The 15,579-nt window shown below is 60.5% G+C and overlaps 1 long non-coding RNA gene across 1 annotated transcript; it reads left to right on the forward strand.

The window, feature by feature from the left end:
• The first annotated feature begins 784 nt into the window (after positions 1 to 784).
• On the forward strand, positions 785 to 2,683 carry LOC126037515 (uncharacterized). The gene is made up of 3 exons (XR_007505727.1): positions 785 to 878; positions 1,400 to 1,504; positions 1,775 to 2,683. It is a non-coding gene; the product is annotated as an uncharacterized LOC126037515 (long non-coding RNA).
• Positions 2,684 to 15,579: the final 12,896 nt, after the last annotated feature.

A 15,579-nucleotide genomic window follows, 5' to 3' on the forward strand; every position in this document is an offset into this window, starting at 1 on the left:
CCTGCCTCGTCCTGCTCTGGACCATCAAGGTGTCCCGTGCCGCCATCATCTTTCCCATGATGGTAAGAGCTGCCACCGCTCGGCAGCGGGGTGTTTGCAGCGTTGGAGTGAGAGGTGGCATCGTCTCTGAGCTCACCGCATCTTCCCTCTTATTCATGAAGGTTTTGGCTCTCGTATTTGTCCGGAAAGCGATGGATTTCTGCTTCTCAAAGCGAGAGCTCAGCTTTCTGGATGACCTTATGCCAGAAAGGAAGAAGAAGTTGGACGATGCCAGAAATGAAGCTGGAGAAGAAGAAGAGGTAAGGCTTGCTGTGTCCTCGGGGCTGGACATCTCCGTGTGTCTGTGAGATTGCCTGTTTCTCTTACAGCTTGTCTGGAAATGTTGGGGGAAGATCAGCACTCAATCGAAATAGATCCCAATAGCCTGTAACTTTTGTAACCTTTGTTTCCTCAAGTAGCAGTGAGCTGAACGCTTGAATACAGGTGTAATTTTTAAAACGAGTCGTTTTTCACAAAGGTCATTATCATTATGATGATTATTATTAGATGCTGCTGCGGCTGCTGCTGCTGGCAAGACTTGCTCATAATCATGTTTTGAACACACAGTCCCCCTGCCCCGAAATCTTTGGAGTGAACGGTTTCTCCCCTGCTGCACTAATACCTATAGCTGCCAAGGGGCAGAAGCGGAGGGCAGACTGCTAAGTTTGTGCTGGGCATTCAGCTTATCTCCACTTTGATCAAAGACAGAGAACGTGATTTGTCCCTTTTTTACATCAGGAGTCCAGGAGGGCCATGGAAGCTGCTGCTGCTGCAAGTTCAGTTCAGCTGAACGTGGGGAAGACCAGTGACGTGGATATCCCAAAGCAAAGCAGTGACGGGTAAAGCCCCACCAAGCGCCAGGACCCCCGGCAAGATTAGCTTGATGGTGTTTGGCAGAGTTTTCTCCACTTGCCTCTTTGTGGGGCATCCCACAGAAACCAGCAGGCAGCTTGGTGGGAAAATCGAATTCGGGGGCAGGGCTGCAGGAAGTGATTGCAAGGCTCTGACCGCAAGCAGAGTGGCTGCAGCACTCGCGTTTGACCCCCAAACCTTGCCTCATCAGTGCTTTTACGGTAGCTGGAGATCCTCATACTTAACACATGAGGAGTTGCAGGCGTGATCTGTACCAGCAGTGGCTTAGGAACCCGGACCGGGGCTAAGCCCCAGCAAGAGCCTTTGCACAGAGCTGTTGCTCTGCAGCTCCCCGGCTTGCCTCCCCAAACTCCTCATCCAGCAAAACCTCCCACACTTATGCAGAGCTTTGATTCTCGGGGCTCCGCTGTTCCTCTTGCTGATGCTAATGCCCTTGGTGGCATCAGTTCCCATAATCACGGATTGCTATGTAAAATATTTATTGCAGGACTGATCCTTCTGAGATTGTTATCCTGGATGAAATGTCACAAACGACCATATGGAAGGCTCTCACTTTGAAGACAGAAACCCTTTGAATCCAGGGAGGAAAAAGGTAAAGGATTGCATGTGATCGTGACCGTGCTCCTCAGCAAGCGACGGCGCACACCTACGCTTTTCCCACGCTTTGGCCGGCAAGGCTGAGCAAACGGCCTGTCCCTGGGAACAGGCAGTGAGGACCGTGGCATGCAAACCAACTCCTCTCTGCTGGGGTGGTCCCCCAAACAGGGCTGAATCAGCAGCAGCTGGCAGGTCTTCCACTGATGATGCTTTCCCTCTTTTTCTCTTCCCTTCACCTTTCCCCACTCCCGCTTTTCCCGTTTAGGAATCTTGACTTTGAAGGAGAGGAGTGAGAGCGTGACTCGGGGATGTGCCAACGCAGACAGAGGGAGAAAGTGCTTTGTTTCAGTTGGAGGATTCCCATTAAAGCCATGCAGATGTTTTCAGTTATCCTTGGTGTGCTTCAGGCATTCAGTATCTCTAGACCAGCAAGCTGAGGTGAACGTCACAGTCAAGGGGAGTTTGGTGGTGTTAAGTCTGTGTGCGTACGTGTGTGTGGGGGTGTGGGTTTGTAGTGGTAGAGGGACTGCTATGGCTTTATCATTCAGTGCTCTTCTTTTAATACCTAATTCCTCCTCTTTGTTTTCCTTCTCTTTTTTCCAAATGTAAACTGGGAATGTCCAAAATAATTTTCTGTTATATTTGATGCATTCTCCACTTTCTTCTTGATCACAACCGGGTTTTTGGTCTGGTTTGGGGTCCTGGCTTTAATTCACTCTTATGTCTCTTACTGGTACGAGAGGGATGCCCTCTGTGGCAGGGCAGCATAGAGAGCGTCCAAGCAGTTGGCCTAAGGTGAAAGAAAAGCATTTGCTCCCTGCGCTCCAGTTTTACCTCTCTTGGTTGGTTTGGTTTGGGGTTTGTTTTTTTTGCTTTGGCTCTGCCACCAGCCTGGGAGCTGCAAAATGCAGAACTGCCACCTTCTTGTCCCCTGGCTGTAAACTGCATCTAAGGGAGCACTTCAGGTATTTGATTTTGCATACACCGTATGGTCACAGGAGCGGCCAGATGAGACCTGGGGCTCTGTGTCCCTGGGCTGCTCCCTCTGTTGTTTCTCCACTTTCCTTCTGTATTGGATCTGGATGAGTTGGAGTTCCTTTACCTGACAGCAGCCCTCGTAGTGCTGTGCTCTGTACTGGTAGCTAGAAAGCTGTTGATAACACAGCAGTGTTTTGGCCATGGCAGACAGCCAGAGCACACCCACACACCCAGGCGTCTTCCACATGGAGGCCACTTCCCACCTCGGCTGGCCAACGCAACGCGCTGCCTACCTTCTTCAAGGACGTCAGCAGTTTGATGCTGACGAAGCCCATCTTGTTCTTCTGGACATGTTTCAGGAGGAAAGCATCCTTGGCCAGGTTCTTGTCAGAGAGGTGGAATTCCACCCTGGACACAACCCTCCTGGCCAGCTGCCGGTCAGGGACGGGGTAGCTGTAGTCCAAGAGATCAGCCCCCAGAACATCGCTCGCATCGCAGAAGCTCCCGGAAAAGCAGGGACACGGGTGTGACTTGGTGGCCTTTGGGATGTGCAGCACTGCCCGGTCCCAGCCACAGCGGTGCAGATGGCAGAGTCTTGAGGAGCGGGGTGGCTCAGCTGCGCTCTGAAATGAAATGGAGTTTTATGCTTTTAGAAGCGCGCTTGCCTTCATGCCCCCAGCATCGGTCCCTGCCACAAGTCACGCAGCACCTGGCCTTGCACAATCTTGCAGCCAGAGGTGCCTCACGAACAGAGCGCAATCTCTTTGATTACCAGGATACAGGCCAGGAGAGATCTTTGGCCTCCGGTTCACGGCAGTTGTCCCGACTCCCCCAGGCCACACGCTGTTCACACAGCGGGAGCGAGAGGCCTGTGTCCTTGGTACCCTTGGGGTGTCCTTGCTAGCGCCGAATCCTCCAAGCACGAGGAGGGGATGTACTAACCCCATCCCTGGGATCCCGTAGAGCGCAAACAGCCCCAGCGCCCTGACACCGGACGTTGGGCAGAATCCAGTCCTTTTCTGGGAGCACGCGGCAGCGGGAACTGTCTCCTCCGGGGTGTCACGCACCCAGGGAAAGGGCCGCCCCCTCCCAGGGGGATCCAGAGCTGCTGCTTTTCCCAGCAGGAGACTGAAAGACCTGACAGCACTACTGGAGCGAGGGCTGGGGGAAAGCGTGCCGCCGAGCGACACCGCGTGACCTTCCTTCGTGCCCTCGAGGTCCTTTTTCCTATTTCTGCCTCGCTCCGGTCAACGCAGTGAACAGAAGCGCGGGCAACGGTCACAAACGCATTTGCCATCTGGCGCAAGGAGGCTGTGGCTGCAGCTTGGTGCCCACTCGGCTCAGCTGAATCAACTTGTTCTTCTTCCCCCACCGGAAAAATACTGTTGAAAGCCAAGAGCATTTGCACCCGCAGACCCCGAGAGCCGCCTGTAGGCCCCGGGGCCACCCCAGCCTCCCTTAACTCTTTCCCTCCCCAGGAGGAGCTGGGGAGGCTCTTGGGGGTGGGGCGGAACACAGGGAGCCCCCGCATTCCTTCCGGGGAGACGCCAAAGAGTCCTTGGCAGCTAACAGCCAGAAGGGACCATGGCACGGCCACCAACGCAGCTCCCACTGCCTGGGCCCTGGGGCCCCCCAGTGCCCCAGCTTTTCCAGCCATTCGTGCTCCCCAAAACCTTCTACCCTTGAGGTAGGGACCGACCCCAACCCCTGCAGCCCAGGGATGCTCTTGGAGGACAAGAGCAGAGGTGACCGCCGGCCATCGCTCCTGTCTCATTCTCTCAGGCTCAGCCAACCTATGCCGCCTGCCCGCACGGGAGCAGCCCTTCCCTGCAGCCCGGGCACCCCAGGCACCACCAGCAGGTATGGCACCCCAGTCTGCTCTGGCCCCTTCGCCATCCCCATCACACCCGTTCCCCCGGCACTTTTCGCATGGGGGTTCAGCAAGCCCCGGTGAGCATCCTTGCCCTCGCCCGGGCGGCGCGTGCCCAGTAAAGCCCATCTGCAGAGAATTCCCCAAATATTTGGGGCCACCTCTCCCCTTTCACCTCCTAGATGCCAGTCTCCTCCCCGATTTGCAACCCTGTCCCACCGGCACAGCGGCTCACCCCGTGGGGATCACCCCGGCCACAAGCTCCCCACGCCCCTGGCCCAGAGCTGGGGGATGTCGGCCATCGGGGCCGGCTCGGCGGGTGCCCCTGGACAGTTCCCCCGGCCCAGCACAGCTCCCCCTCACCCACACATGTCTGCAGAGGGCTCCATGTGGCTGCCTCTTCGACCCCCGGGTCTTCCGCATCCAGTGGACAACCACCGACCTGCCTCCACCGGCCACCGCCACGCTTGGCCAAGGCACCGCTTCTCTGCCGGGTGCTGCCCTGTGGGGTCCCGCGGGCTGCGGGGCCCCCCAGGGCCAACCACGATACCTCACACCCTACAAAAACCAGAGGAGTGGGGTGGCCCCAGACCCTCTGGAGCTGCCAGTGTCCATCCCTGGCTACCAGCACATCAAGGGGCAGCTGGCACAGATCAACATCGCCAGCACGGCCACCCCTGTGGGCGCACCCCTGGGCAGCGATGTCCACACCAGCCCCTGCGCTGCCGCCAACAACGAAGCCCTTGGGGACACTGCTGGCGACCCTGCAGTGTCCGAGGAGATGCTCCTGGAAGAGGCCCTAAGGCTCTTCGGTTGCGCCCTGGATAGAGTGGGGGTCAGCCAGGATGCTCCCAGCAGAGGTTCCGTGCCTGAGGATGCTGCTGGCACCAGCACAGACACCCCCGACCACAACTTCAGCTCGCTCTCGCTGCCTGAGGAGATGCTCACCCCCGACTACTGCATCCCCGAGCTCAGCGACGCCATGCTGAGCCTCAAAATAGTCAACGGCAGCGGGATGGAGCCCCAGGAGCCGTGGCAGGGTGCGGGGATGGACCTGCCACCGTCCCCACCTGCCATGGCAGGCAAGCGGAGGAAGAGGCAGGCGCAGAGCTCCTTGCCAATGCCACCCAGCAAGCGCAGGGCTCTGGCAGCCAACGTGAGGGTGTGTGTGTGTGGGGGGGATTAGACAGGGGTGAGAGGGATGGAGATGGGGGCAGTGGGGGGGGTGGGAGAGGAGGGGTGGGGTATATGGCAGGGGGGGTGGGCGGGGGTGGCTAGGGAGGGGTTAGACCAGCTTGGATGGGACCTTTTCTCTTGTCTTTTTAATTAAAAGCTCCTTCTCCAGAACTGCTCGGTGCCTGTGTGGGACGGGGAGGGAGCACAGGGGACCCCAAGAAACAGCCCCCAAGAGGTGCAAAAGCCCCACTGAGCCCCAAATCTGAGCCAGCAAGCCACGAGGGGAACCCAGCCACCCCCAGGGCCCAGTCTCCACCAGCTGGGCAGGCGATGGTGGGGGGGTGGGAACGGGAACAACTCCCCTCTCCCCTTCCCCAGGGGAAGCAGCCCTTTGGTGGGGAAGCCAGGACAGACAGGTCCCTGCAGGACTCACGGACACGGCCCCACGCAGAAAGCAGCACAGAGCCCCTGCGACAACAACAGACCTTGGGGGCCGGGGCGGACACGGGCACACACGACAACAAGGGCTGCAAGGCCTTCGTCTTGAACACCACCAGCGTCCCCTCCAGCGGGGACAGGGCTCGGTGCACAGCCCTTCAAAGCCTCAAGACCATCACGGCCTTCCTTGGGTCCCACTGCACTCAGCCGCGGAAAGCCCAGCTTTGCCTCACTGACACAGCAAAATAATGCCAAATCACCCCAAGAATGGCGAGGGAGGGAGCTGCAGGCCAGGCAGGGACCCTCCTCCACTTGTCTGGCTGCGCCTTGGGCAGCCGCAAGACCAGGAAGCGGGGAGAAAAAAAGTCAGAAGGAAAAAAAAAATAAAAATCACTGCACCGGCCAGAAAGTGCCTGGAAACTTCATCCCTCTTCATTGCCCATTTCCCATGCGAGCTCCATAACCTGGGAGCAACGCAGCCAATAGAACCTTGGAGAAGCAGACTCACAGCCTGCTGCAGCTGGCCCTGCTCGAGTAGCCGAGGTGGGCTGGATGATCTCTAGAGGTCTCTTTCAGCATCCATTCTGTGCTGCTGTGACTCTGTCTCTGTCGTGGTTTAACCCCAGCCAGCAACTAAGCACCACCCAGCCGCTCACTCACTCCCCCCCCACCCAGTGGGATGGGGGAGAAAATCCGGAAAAAGAAGTAAAACTCGTGGGTTGAGATAAGCACGGTTTAATAGAACAGAAAGGAAGAAACTAATAATGATAATACTAATAAAATGACAACAGCAATAATAAAAGGATCGGAATGTACAAATGGTGCGCAGTGCAATCGCTCACCACCCACCATTCACACCCAGCTCGTCCCCGAGCAGCGATTCCCCCCCCACTCCCCAGTTCCTATACTAGATGGGATGTCGCATGGTATGGAATACCCTGTTGGCCAGTTTGGGTCAGATGCCCTGGCTGTGTCCTGTGCCAACTCCAGCTTTCTCACTGGCTGGGCATGAGAAGCTGAAAAATCCTTGACTTTAGTCTAAACACTCCTCGGCAACAACTGCAAACATCAGTGTTATCAAGGTTCTTTGCATACTGAACTCAAAACATAGCACTGTACCAGCTACTAGGAAGACAGTTAACTCTATCCAAGCTGAAACGAGGACACTTTTAACCACTTAACATTCCGTGAGAAATACTGCAAGAGCCCAAGAAGAAAGAGCAGAAAGACAGGAGACAGGTGAAAGCCTAGAGCGCCAGCTAGACGGAATGAAAGACCCTCTTCCTTCTCTGAAGCTTCAGCAAGGCTTCCTTCACCTGCTTGTTCCTCCGACTGTCAATGACGGGGTTCAAACTGGGGCTGACGAGACTGTAGAAAAGGGAAAGAACTTTCTCCCTCCCAGAGGAGTTACCGCTCCCAGGCCCCGCGTACACGAAGATGGCGTTTCCATAAAAGACACCCACCACGGTCGGGTGGGAGCCACAGGTGGAGGTGGTTTCGTGCCATCCTGGCACAGAGCGGATGCGCAGATCGGTGGCCAGGCTGTCCAGGGAGCAAATCGGGATTAGGGCTAAAGGGAAGAGGAAGAAGCACACACAAACAGCAAAGATCAGGACTTTATTGGCAGGAGCGGCAGGGCAGGCCAGCTTTGAGACAGCAAGAATTTCACAGGAGAAGTGGACAACCTCGCAGGGGCCACAGAAAGGCAGGTGTAAAGCCAGAGAGGCTTGCAGTGTACCAAATACAAACACCAAAGCCCACAAAACCGTGGCAAGGGTGAGGCGCAGCCTCCAGATCACGATGAGGGCATAGCACAGGGGACGGCAGATTGCCACATAGCGAACGTGAGACATGATGGCCAGCAGCACGCACGCCGTAAGTGCAAAGATTAAATAAAGATGGCTCTGTGCCCCACACCCAGCAAAGGAGGGGGTTCTGCCTTGTCCAAGGAGGCTCCTTAGCATACGGGGGACATTGCTGGAGGCGTAGCAGATGTCCGCGATGGAGAGGTGGCAGAGGAAGAAGTACATGGGGAGGCAGTAGTCCAGGCAGATAAGCAGAAAGACAAGTGCGTTTCCCATCAGAGTGGCAGAGCAGAGGGCAGAGAAAAGGCCAAAGAGGCAGCGCTGCAGGGCTGGGGTGCTGCAGAACCCCAGGAGGACGAATTCTGTGACCGTCGTTTCATTCTGCACGCTGTGCTGGAGGTGAGGCAGCACAAACTGCGACCACGGAGATCTGGAAGCGAAGGAGCAAGGAAAAGGAAAGAAAAAGGAGAGTTTTCCTAAGAATGTTGCGCAGGAGGAACCGCTGCACCGGCTCACCAGCGCCTGGTTCTGCTTCCCCAGCATGAATGACACGTCTGTCCAGGGCACCTCCCCCAGCACCCAAAACAGACTGCACCCCTGCACAGCGCAGCCCACCCTGCCTGCACCCCCCCATCACTCCAAACCACGCTACACCCGCACAGGCTGCACAAACCTGAACGGCACCACCCAGCTGATCACTGCGCCCACCCCACGGCTGGACCTCCCAGACAAGTGGCCCCCAGCCCCTCACTGACCATCCCTGACCCATCCCTGACCCCATCCCTGACCCCCTCATCGACCCCATCCCTGACCCATCACCAGACCCCTCTCCCCCTCCCCTTTCCCCCTTCCTTCCTTCTTCCCCCGCTCCCCCGTTCCCGTCCCCTTCCCGCCCGTACCCACCTGCCGGCCCCGCCGCCGCTGCCGTCCGCCTTGCTCCCCGCTGCTGGGCCGAGCTCGCCGCAACGGCCCGACCCGCAGCCTCCCGCTGCCCACCGGCCTCTCGCCTCACCTCCCGCCCGTCCCCACGCACCGACCCCTCTGTGCCCACGCCACCTTGCTCCCGGCCCCACCACCCCGGGCGTAGCGCGTCCCCCAGCACCCCGGCCCGGGCCCCCGCGCCCGCTCAGACGACCCAGCAGGCCCGGGCTGAGCCCAGCGGGGGCGTAGGCCCCGGGGAGGGGGGGAGGGGGGACTCCCCCCCTCCCTCGTGCCAGCGAACGGCCGATGGAACCCTGCCGCCTGCCGCGGCAGCCGTAACCAGGGCAACCCAGCAGACCCCAACGGTCACAGATCGCTGTGGCTGAGCGCACAGGAAGGCCTCTGGTGTCCCGGTGTGCCCACCTGCCTTCGAGCGAGGGGAGCCCGGCGGGCCTTGTCCTGCGCCTCCTGAGGACGAGGGAAGAGCCTCGGCGTGCCTGAGGGGCTGGGGGCTGCTCCCCGGCTCGGCCTGGCCATAGGTGGGGGTGGCACCAGGCCCTGGGAGGGAAGGGACAGAGGACAGAGGGGTGTCTGCGACAAGGGGGATGCCCCCATACAGACAAACCCCAGCCCCATAGCGGGAGGAGGAGGAAGAGGGAGCCAGTCCCGTCCCCCCAGGGCGAGGAGGGGTCCATGTGCTCCGGGGCAGCCAGAGGGCTTCTGGGGAGGGGGGATCAGGGGGCTTAGGGGAGTGACATTGGGGTACTTTGCGACACCCTGTGGCAGCCAGCCCTGCTCCCGCAGTGTCTGGGAGGACAGTGTTGGGACAGGATGGGAGCGAGGAGCCCCTGAGCACAGCCACCTCTGCCCCCACCACCCCTGGGGTGGCAGGGGGTCCTCCTCACCCCTTTCCTCCCTCCCTCCTGCAGGATGGCGGAGAGACCCCCTGGCCACGTTAGGCAGGCCTGGGTGGAGAAGGCTGGAGCTGCCCCGGCTCCCAGATCCAGGCCAAAGCCCCATGAGATGTCCGAGGTCCAGCTGCTGCGGGCAGGTGAGTGTGCGGGTGCTGTGGAGCAGGGGGCTCCCCAGCCTGCCCTGCCTTGTCCTGGGCCAGGCTCACATCCCCCAGCCAGGCTGGCATCAGAGCTCCCACAGCGCAGTGGCCGGGAAGGGAGCTCTGTTCTGGCATTCTGGGACAGGGACTCTCCCTGTGCCCTGGTGCCAGCGCATCCCTTACCAGACCACAGCAGGGCCCCCTCCCTGTGCTGCCCTCCAGCATCACACCCTCTCTCCTGGGGCACACAGGGGACACCGGTGTCCCAGCCTTGAGCAAGGGCTTGTGGCATCCCTGGGAGCTGGGCAGAGGGCTCGGGTTTTCCCTGCTGCTTGCCCCCCAGCCCTTCCTGCTCTCTCTTGGCCAGATCTGTGCTGCTCTGCCTTGGCTTTGCCCAGGGAGGAAGACACTGGACATCATTCGAGCCTTCCTCAGGAGCAGACCAAAGGTATCCGTGGCCACTTCTATGAGGCTGTGCCCGTGTCTCCCAGCCTGTCTTTCGGCCCCTGTCCCGTGCTCAGAAGGTGCTGGGGGCTGTGCTGGGCCCCCCACCTGGCTGTCTCTCCCCCCTGACACTGTCTGTCTGTCTGTCTCCTCCCTGGCTGGCAGCAAGAGGCCCAGAAGCTGAGGTTTCTGGCCTCCATCTGCACCATCTGCAGCACCACCAGCGTGGACTCCGCTGCGTGGGACATGCTTTACTTCTGCCAGCCGGAGGTGGTGGAGACCATCGAGGTGAGGGGACGGCCAGTCAGGCTGAGGCAGGGGCAGGGGCAGGGGCAGCAGGCAGCGACACAGCCCCGGGGGCAGATGAGAGCTTGGCCAGGCAGGGGGGTTGCGGATGAGCACTGCTCCAGGTCTCCATCCTTGGAGATGCTCCAAAGCCACCTGGGCGGCCTGGCTGGATGTTTGCAGGTCCCTTGGCCAGCCTGTGGCTCTGTGACGGCCACAGCCCTTCCAGCCATGGGGCTTGGGACCACTGGGTGCTGGGTGGGGAGGGGGTGCCAGGATGGGGGCACCTGGGCTCTGCCAGCCCCACAGGCTCTTGCTGGGTGAAGGAAACTGCCCCATCCTGAGCTGTCCCACGCTGCTGTGCTCCCCAGGTGCTGCTGCAAGAGGAGCCTGCTGGCCCCCAGGGCATTATGGTGCAGCAGCAAGCCATGCTGGCCATCATCTCCATGAGGTACCTGCCCCAGCCCCCAGCTTGGTGGCCCCGATGGCACCGGTCCCAGGTGGGGGGCATCCCCAGTCCTGGGTCTGAGAGGGAGGCAGAGAACAGGGCAGGGGGTGCCACAGGGTTTTTCCTGCAAAGGCAAGTGCCAGTGTGATGGAGGGTTGAGGGGTCCCCCATGGCATGGGGCTCAGCTCAGGTCTCTAAGCCCAGGGTCTGCCTCCTCCTCTGTCCCCACAGCAGAGCGGGGCTGCTTCTGCAGGAGAAGAAGAACAGCCTCCTGTATGCCTGCTTCTGCAACATCTTCCACCTGCCTCCTCAGGAGGACGCTCAGGGCCCTGATGCTTCACTCTACTCCAAGGTGTGCCAGGGGGTGAACCATGGGGAGTTCCCTGGCTGCGAGGCCCCTTCCTGGGCACCGCAGGGCCATGGCCGTCCCCTGCCAGGCTTCCAGGGCTGCCCCCAAGACTCTGTCCCCCTCACAGACCCTGGCCACGATGGACAGCATGCTGCAGGTGCTGGTACGCAGTGCCGGCACCCTTGGCATCGTGGAGCTGCAGAACATCTTGGAGGTCTGACCTTGGCACAGGGTCCCCATGGGCAGTGACCCCTGGCTTGAGCGGTGCCCACCCCCAGCACCTGGTGCAAGGAGGGGGGCAGGGAATGTCTCTCCTTACCAGCCATGCCCCCCCCCCACCCCCCTGCCTCCTGGCTCCCGCCAGAGCCCCTTCTCCTGCCCCAGCCCACGCCACCTCTGCAGCCTTGCCCGCTGCCCGTCCTCCCCAACACTGCCTCCCAGATGGACCTGCCTGTCTGGCAAGGGGAGCCCAGCCCTGGGGCTTTCCCCCTCCAGCTTCACCATGGGCCATATCCCAGAGCCCCCACCACAGGTCCCCAGTGAGGTGGTCACCCCAAAGCCTTGGAGTCCTTGGGTGGGAGGCAGAGGGATGTTTTTTGGTGGGGAGTGAATGGAAGGCAGCAGAGGCAGCAGCAGAAGCGGGATGCAGTGACCTGCCTGCCCGCAGCAGGTTGCTGTGAGGGGCAAGAAGGACACATGCCCCATCCCAGGCACTGCCCCAGAGCAAGCCTGGCTGTGCCATGCTGTGCCATGCCACCTCCCTGGCACACCAGCAGCTTTTCTCCTCCCAGCTGCTGCTGCCCTTCACCGATTCCCAGCTGGCAGAGGTGCAGGAGAGGGCCATGGCACGGATCGCCAGGCTGGTGAACTTCATCACCACCTACTCCCTGCCGCAGGTACCGAGCTCCTGGTCTGGGCAGCCCCAGTGCCCTGTCCCTGTGCCCCTGAGCCCCGGCACCTCCCAGGGAAGCTGGGCACCCAGCCAGCAGGTCGGGAGCAGGGGTCTTTGCCCTGCCCCTGTCCTGTCGATGCTCTCTCCCAGGGCAGGGCAGGGCAGGGCAGGGCAGGGCTGCCCCGGGCACAGGCAGGAACCTGGGTCCGGCAGCCCTGCCCTGCTCTTGGCTGCTGCCTAGCTGCTCTGGGAGCAGCTGGGGCTCCCGTTGTGCTCACACTGCCTCTCTTCCCCCAGGTCTGCCCCTGCTTTGCCCAAGCCACAGTCCGCAGGCATCAGTGCTCCAAGACACATCAGTTTGTAATGCTGGGGAAGCTGGTGGGGCACCTCACCCTCTGTTGCACCTGCAAGGACAAGGGGATGCGTCCTGAGGCTGCAGAAGCTCTCTATCACCTGCACACGTTTGTCCTGCAGCAGAGAAGTAAGACAAGCTGTGTCGGGCTGGATCCCCCAGGCATGGGCAGTCAGGGGCCACTCTCCTTGACGAGAGAAAGCCTTATCCAACCTGCCTGCCTGCCTGCAGTCTGAAAAGTCATTTTGCCTTGCCCCTGCTCACAATAGCCCTGGACCCTCCCTGGGTATCTGCTCCCTGGACCTGTCTGGTGCCCTTTTTCTTTGCCAGCAACTTTTCTGCCCAATGCTCTCAGACTGCACTTCCACTTCTGCACCCTCTCTCTAAGCACCCCGTTTTTGCTCCCCCCCAGGCAGGTGGCCCTGGCTGCATGGCACAGAGCAGCTGCAGCTCCAGGAGGACTGGCAAGCAATGAAGCCCTGGCAGCTTTTGAAAATCAGCCACACCCGCAAAATCTTCTTGGTAAGAAGTGCCTTTGGCTCAGTGTGAGTGAAGGGACACCCGATGCGTGGGGATGACAGGGGCTCACGCTGTTCCCTAGGCAAAGGCCCTCAGGGAGCTTCAGTCCCCTGCGGGACCCTGATGCCCACCATCAGTCTCCTCCCCAGCGCAGCCTGGCTCCGTGCCCCGCTCTCACTGCACAGTCAAGATGCTCTGGGTGATGCTCTGGGTGAGGCAACAAATCTCCCCTCCTCTCCTTCATCCTGCAGATGTTCACAAAATACCTCCAGTCCTCCGACCAGGCAGACATCATCCTCATGGCTATCAAGAGCTTGAGACACCCAAGCGCCTACAGCATCAGGCTGGCTGCCCACATGGTGGATGTCCTTGTGGCGGACCGTGCCTTCCAGCCGGGGCAGGTGAATAGCCCATGGGTGGCACAGCTGATGCTCCAGCCCACTGGGGGACTGTTCCTCCCCTGGCTCTGTGCCTGGCTAGCACTGATGCCGTCTCGAGCTGGCATACCGCACTAGGAACGGAAGCAGCTCCCAGTAGGAGCTGGGGAAATGGCCGCGCTCACCATGCTGACATCCCCACTCCCGCCCGTGTCTCCCCTCCAGGTGCTGAACGTCGTGTGGGCCATCTACAGAAGCCGGCCCTCCGTCAGGGCGGTGGTAGCCCGCAAAAGCCTGGACAGGGCCCTGGTGGTGCTTGTGCGCAAACACCCCAGGGAGTTGGTGGCCAGCCTGCTGCAGTGCTCCCCGACGTGCACCCGGTAAGGGGACCACCAGCCTTTGGGGGCTCCTCTCACACTAGGAGAGGGGCCCCAAGACCCTCCCGAGGGATTTCAGCCCGGCCATCCTCTGGGGTGTCCCTGCTGACAGAGCCCCGTGTCCCTGCAGTGTCGCCAGGGCCATGTGGAGGGCGATGATGTCTGACCTCCGGGCTGCGGACAAGGTGCTGAGGGAGCTGCTCAGCTTGCTGGTGAACCAGTCACTGCGCAAGACCTCCACCTCCACCAAGGACAACCCGCGCATCCTCTCCCTGGCTGTGAGTTGCTGGACGAAGCCTTGCTGACCTCCGGGGCTGATCTCAGCTGTCTGGGGCCCCTGCTCCCCTTCCCTGCCCGCCCCAAGGCTTTACCTCCCCAGGGATGAGGGGACATCTCAGCGTCCGGGTGTCTTCTGCAGGCAACCAGGGCGATAAGCGAGATCCTCCTGCAGCCTGTCTGCCTGTGGCAGGTGGAGGCAATTTTCCCCCAGCTTTTCCTGGCGCTGCTTTTCCAAGCGTCATTCACCACGGAGCTGACGCTGCAGGAAGTGCACATCTTCTGGACGGAGCACCGACAGGATCAGCTCACTCCCATCAGGTGCTCCATCCCTTTCCTCTCATCCCTGCCAACCACCCGGAGCCAAGCCAGGGTGGGAGCTAAGCATTTCTCCTTGTGCAGGTCTGCGGTGCAGTCCCTGAAAGTGCTGCTCTGCAGCATGGGCTTTGAGAGCCAGGTACTGGCCATCGAGGCGCAGGGTGGCTGGGACACCCTGCTCAGCTCCCAGACCCACCTCATGGGAGTGCGCATTATCGCCAGGTGAGAGCCCCTTCTCCCTGCTCCTTGGGGAAAGGGTACCCCATGCCACCCCCTCCCTTGGGGCTGATGGCAGTGGGGTCCCCATTACTTGGAGAAAGTGGTACAGACTGGCGATGTCCAGGCTGGTGCAAACCCCCAAAAGATGTGCCTGCCTGGCTCAGGCCTGACAGTGCCTCCTTCCCCGTCAGGGAGATGATGAAGATGCCAAGGCGCCTGCGCTCCGCCATCTTCTGCCATCTGGTAGAGCTCCTCCGGACAGAGGACCCCACCTGGCAGATGGTCGCTATGGTCTTCTTCATTGAGGTGAGCCTGATGGCACCACTCCAAGCTCCCCCCGATGCTCGGTTCTCCCATGCCCACCACTGTGGGGAAAGCTGGGGCAGTGGGTGGGCTCTGGTTGGTACCATGGAGGAGCAGATGAGCAAGCAATGTGCTGTGGTGTGGGGCACGGGGACTCTCTGCAATCCCTGCTGCCTCTCTCCGTCTGGGCTTGGTCTTGCCCTGCGTCCTTGTCCTGAGCTGATGGTTGGAGCCAGCACCACACCTCACCAGCTCCCACTGCCTGTGTTTCAGATGCTGGACTTTACCAACATCAGTGAAGAGCTGGTCCGTGCCCTGGAAATCTTCCCCATTTATCTGCAGAGCCAGTGCCTGGGGATGCCCAGCCTGGTGCTCAGGGCCATCCTCAGGCTCACCGAGAGGCCTGACACAGTGAGTAGGGGGCAGCCGGGACAGCAGCCCAGGGTGGAACAGTGGGTAACGTGGCAGCTCAGGCTTTCCTGGGCATTGTGGGCTGTGCTGGCTGCTGCCAGCTCTCCTGCCTCCCCGGCCCTCTGCCCCATGGCTGTGCCATGCCAAGGAGAGAAGCAGCAGTGCTGACGGGAACGGGCTCCCACTGCCAGCACGTCCCAGCAGGGATGCTGGCAGCAGAGCAACCGGCCTGAGCGTGGGGTCTGCAGGGCCTGGCCG

Source organism: Accipiter gentilis, unplaced genomic scaffold, assembly GCF_929443795.1.
Source record: "Accipiter gentilis unplaced genomic scaffold, bAccGen1.1, whole genome shotgun sequence".
Lineage (NCBI taxonomy): Eukaryota > Metazoa > Chordata > Aves > Accipitriformes > Accipitridae > Astur > Astur gentilis.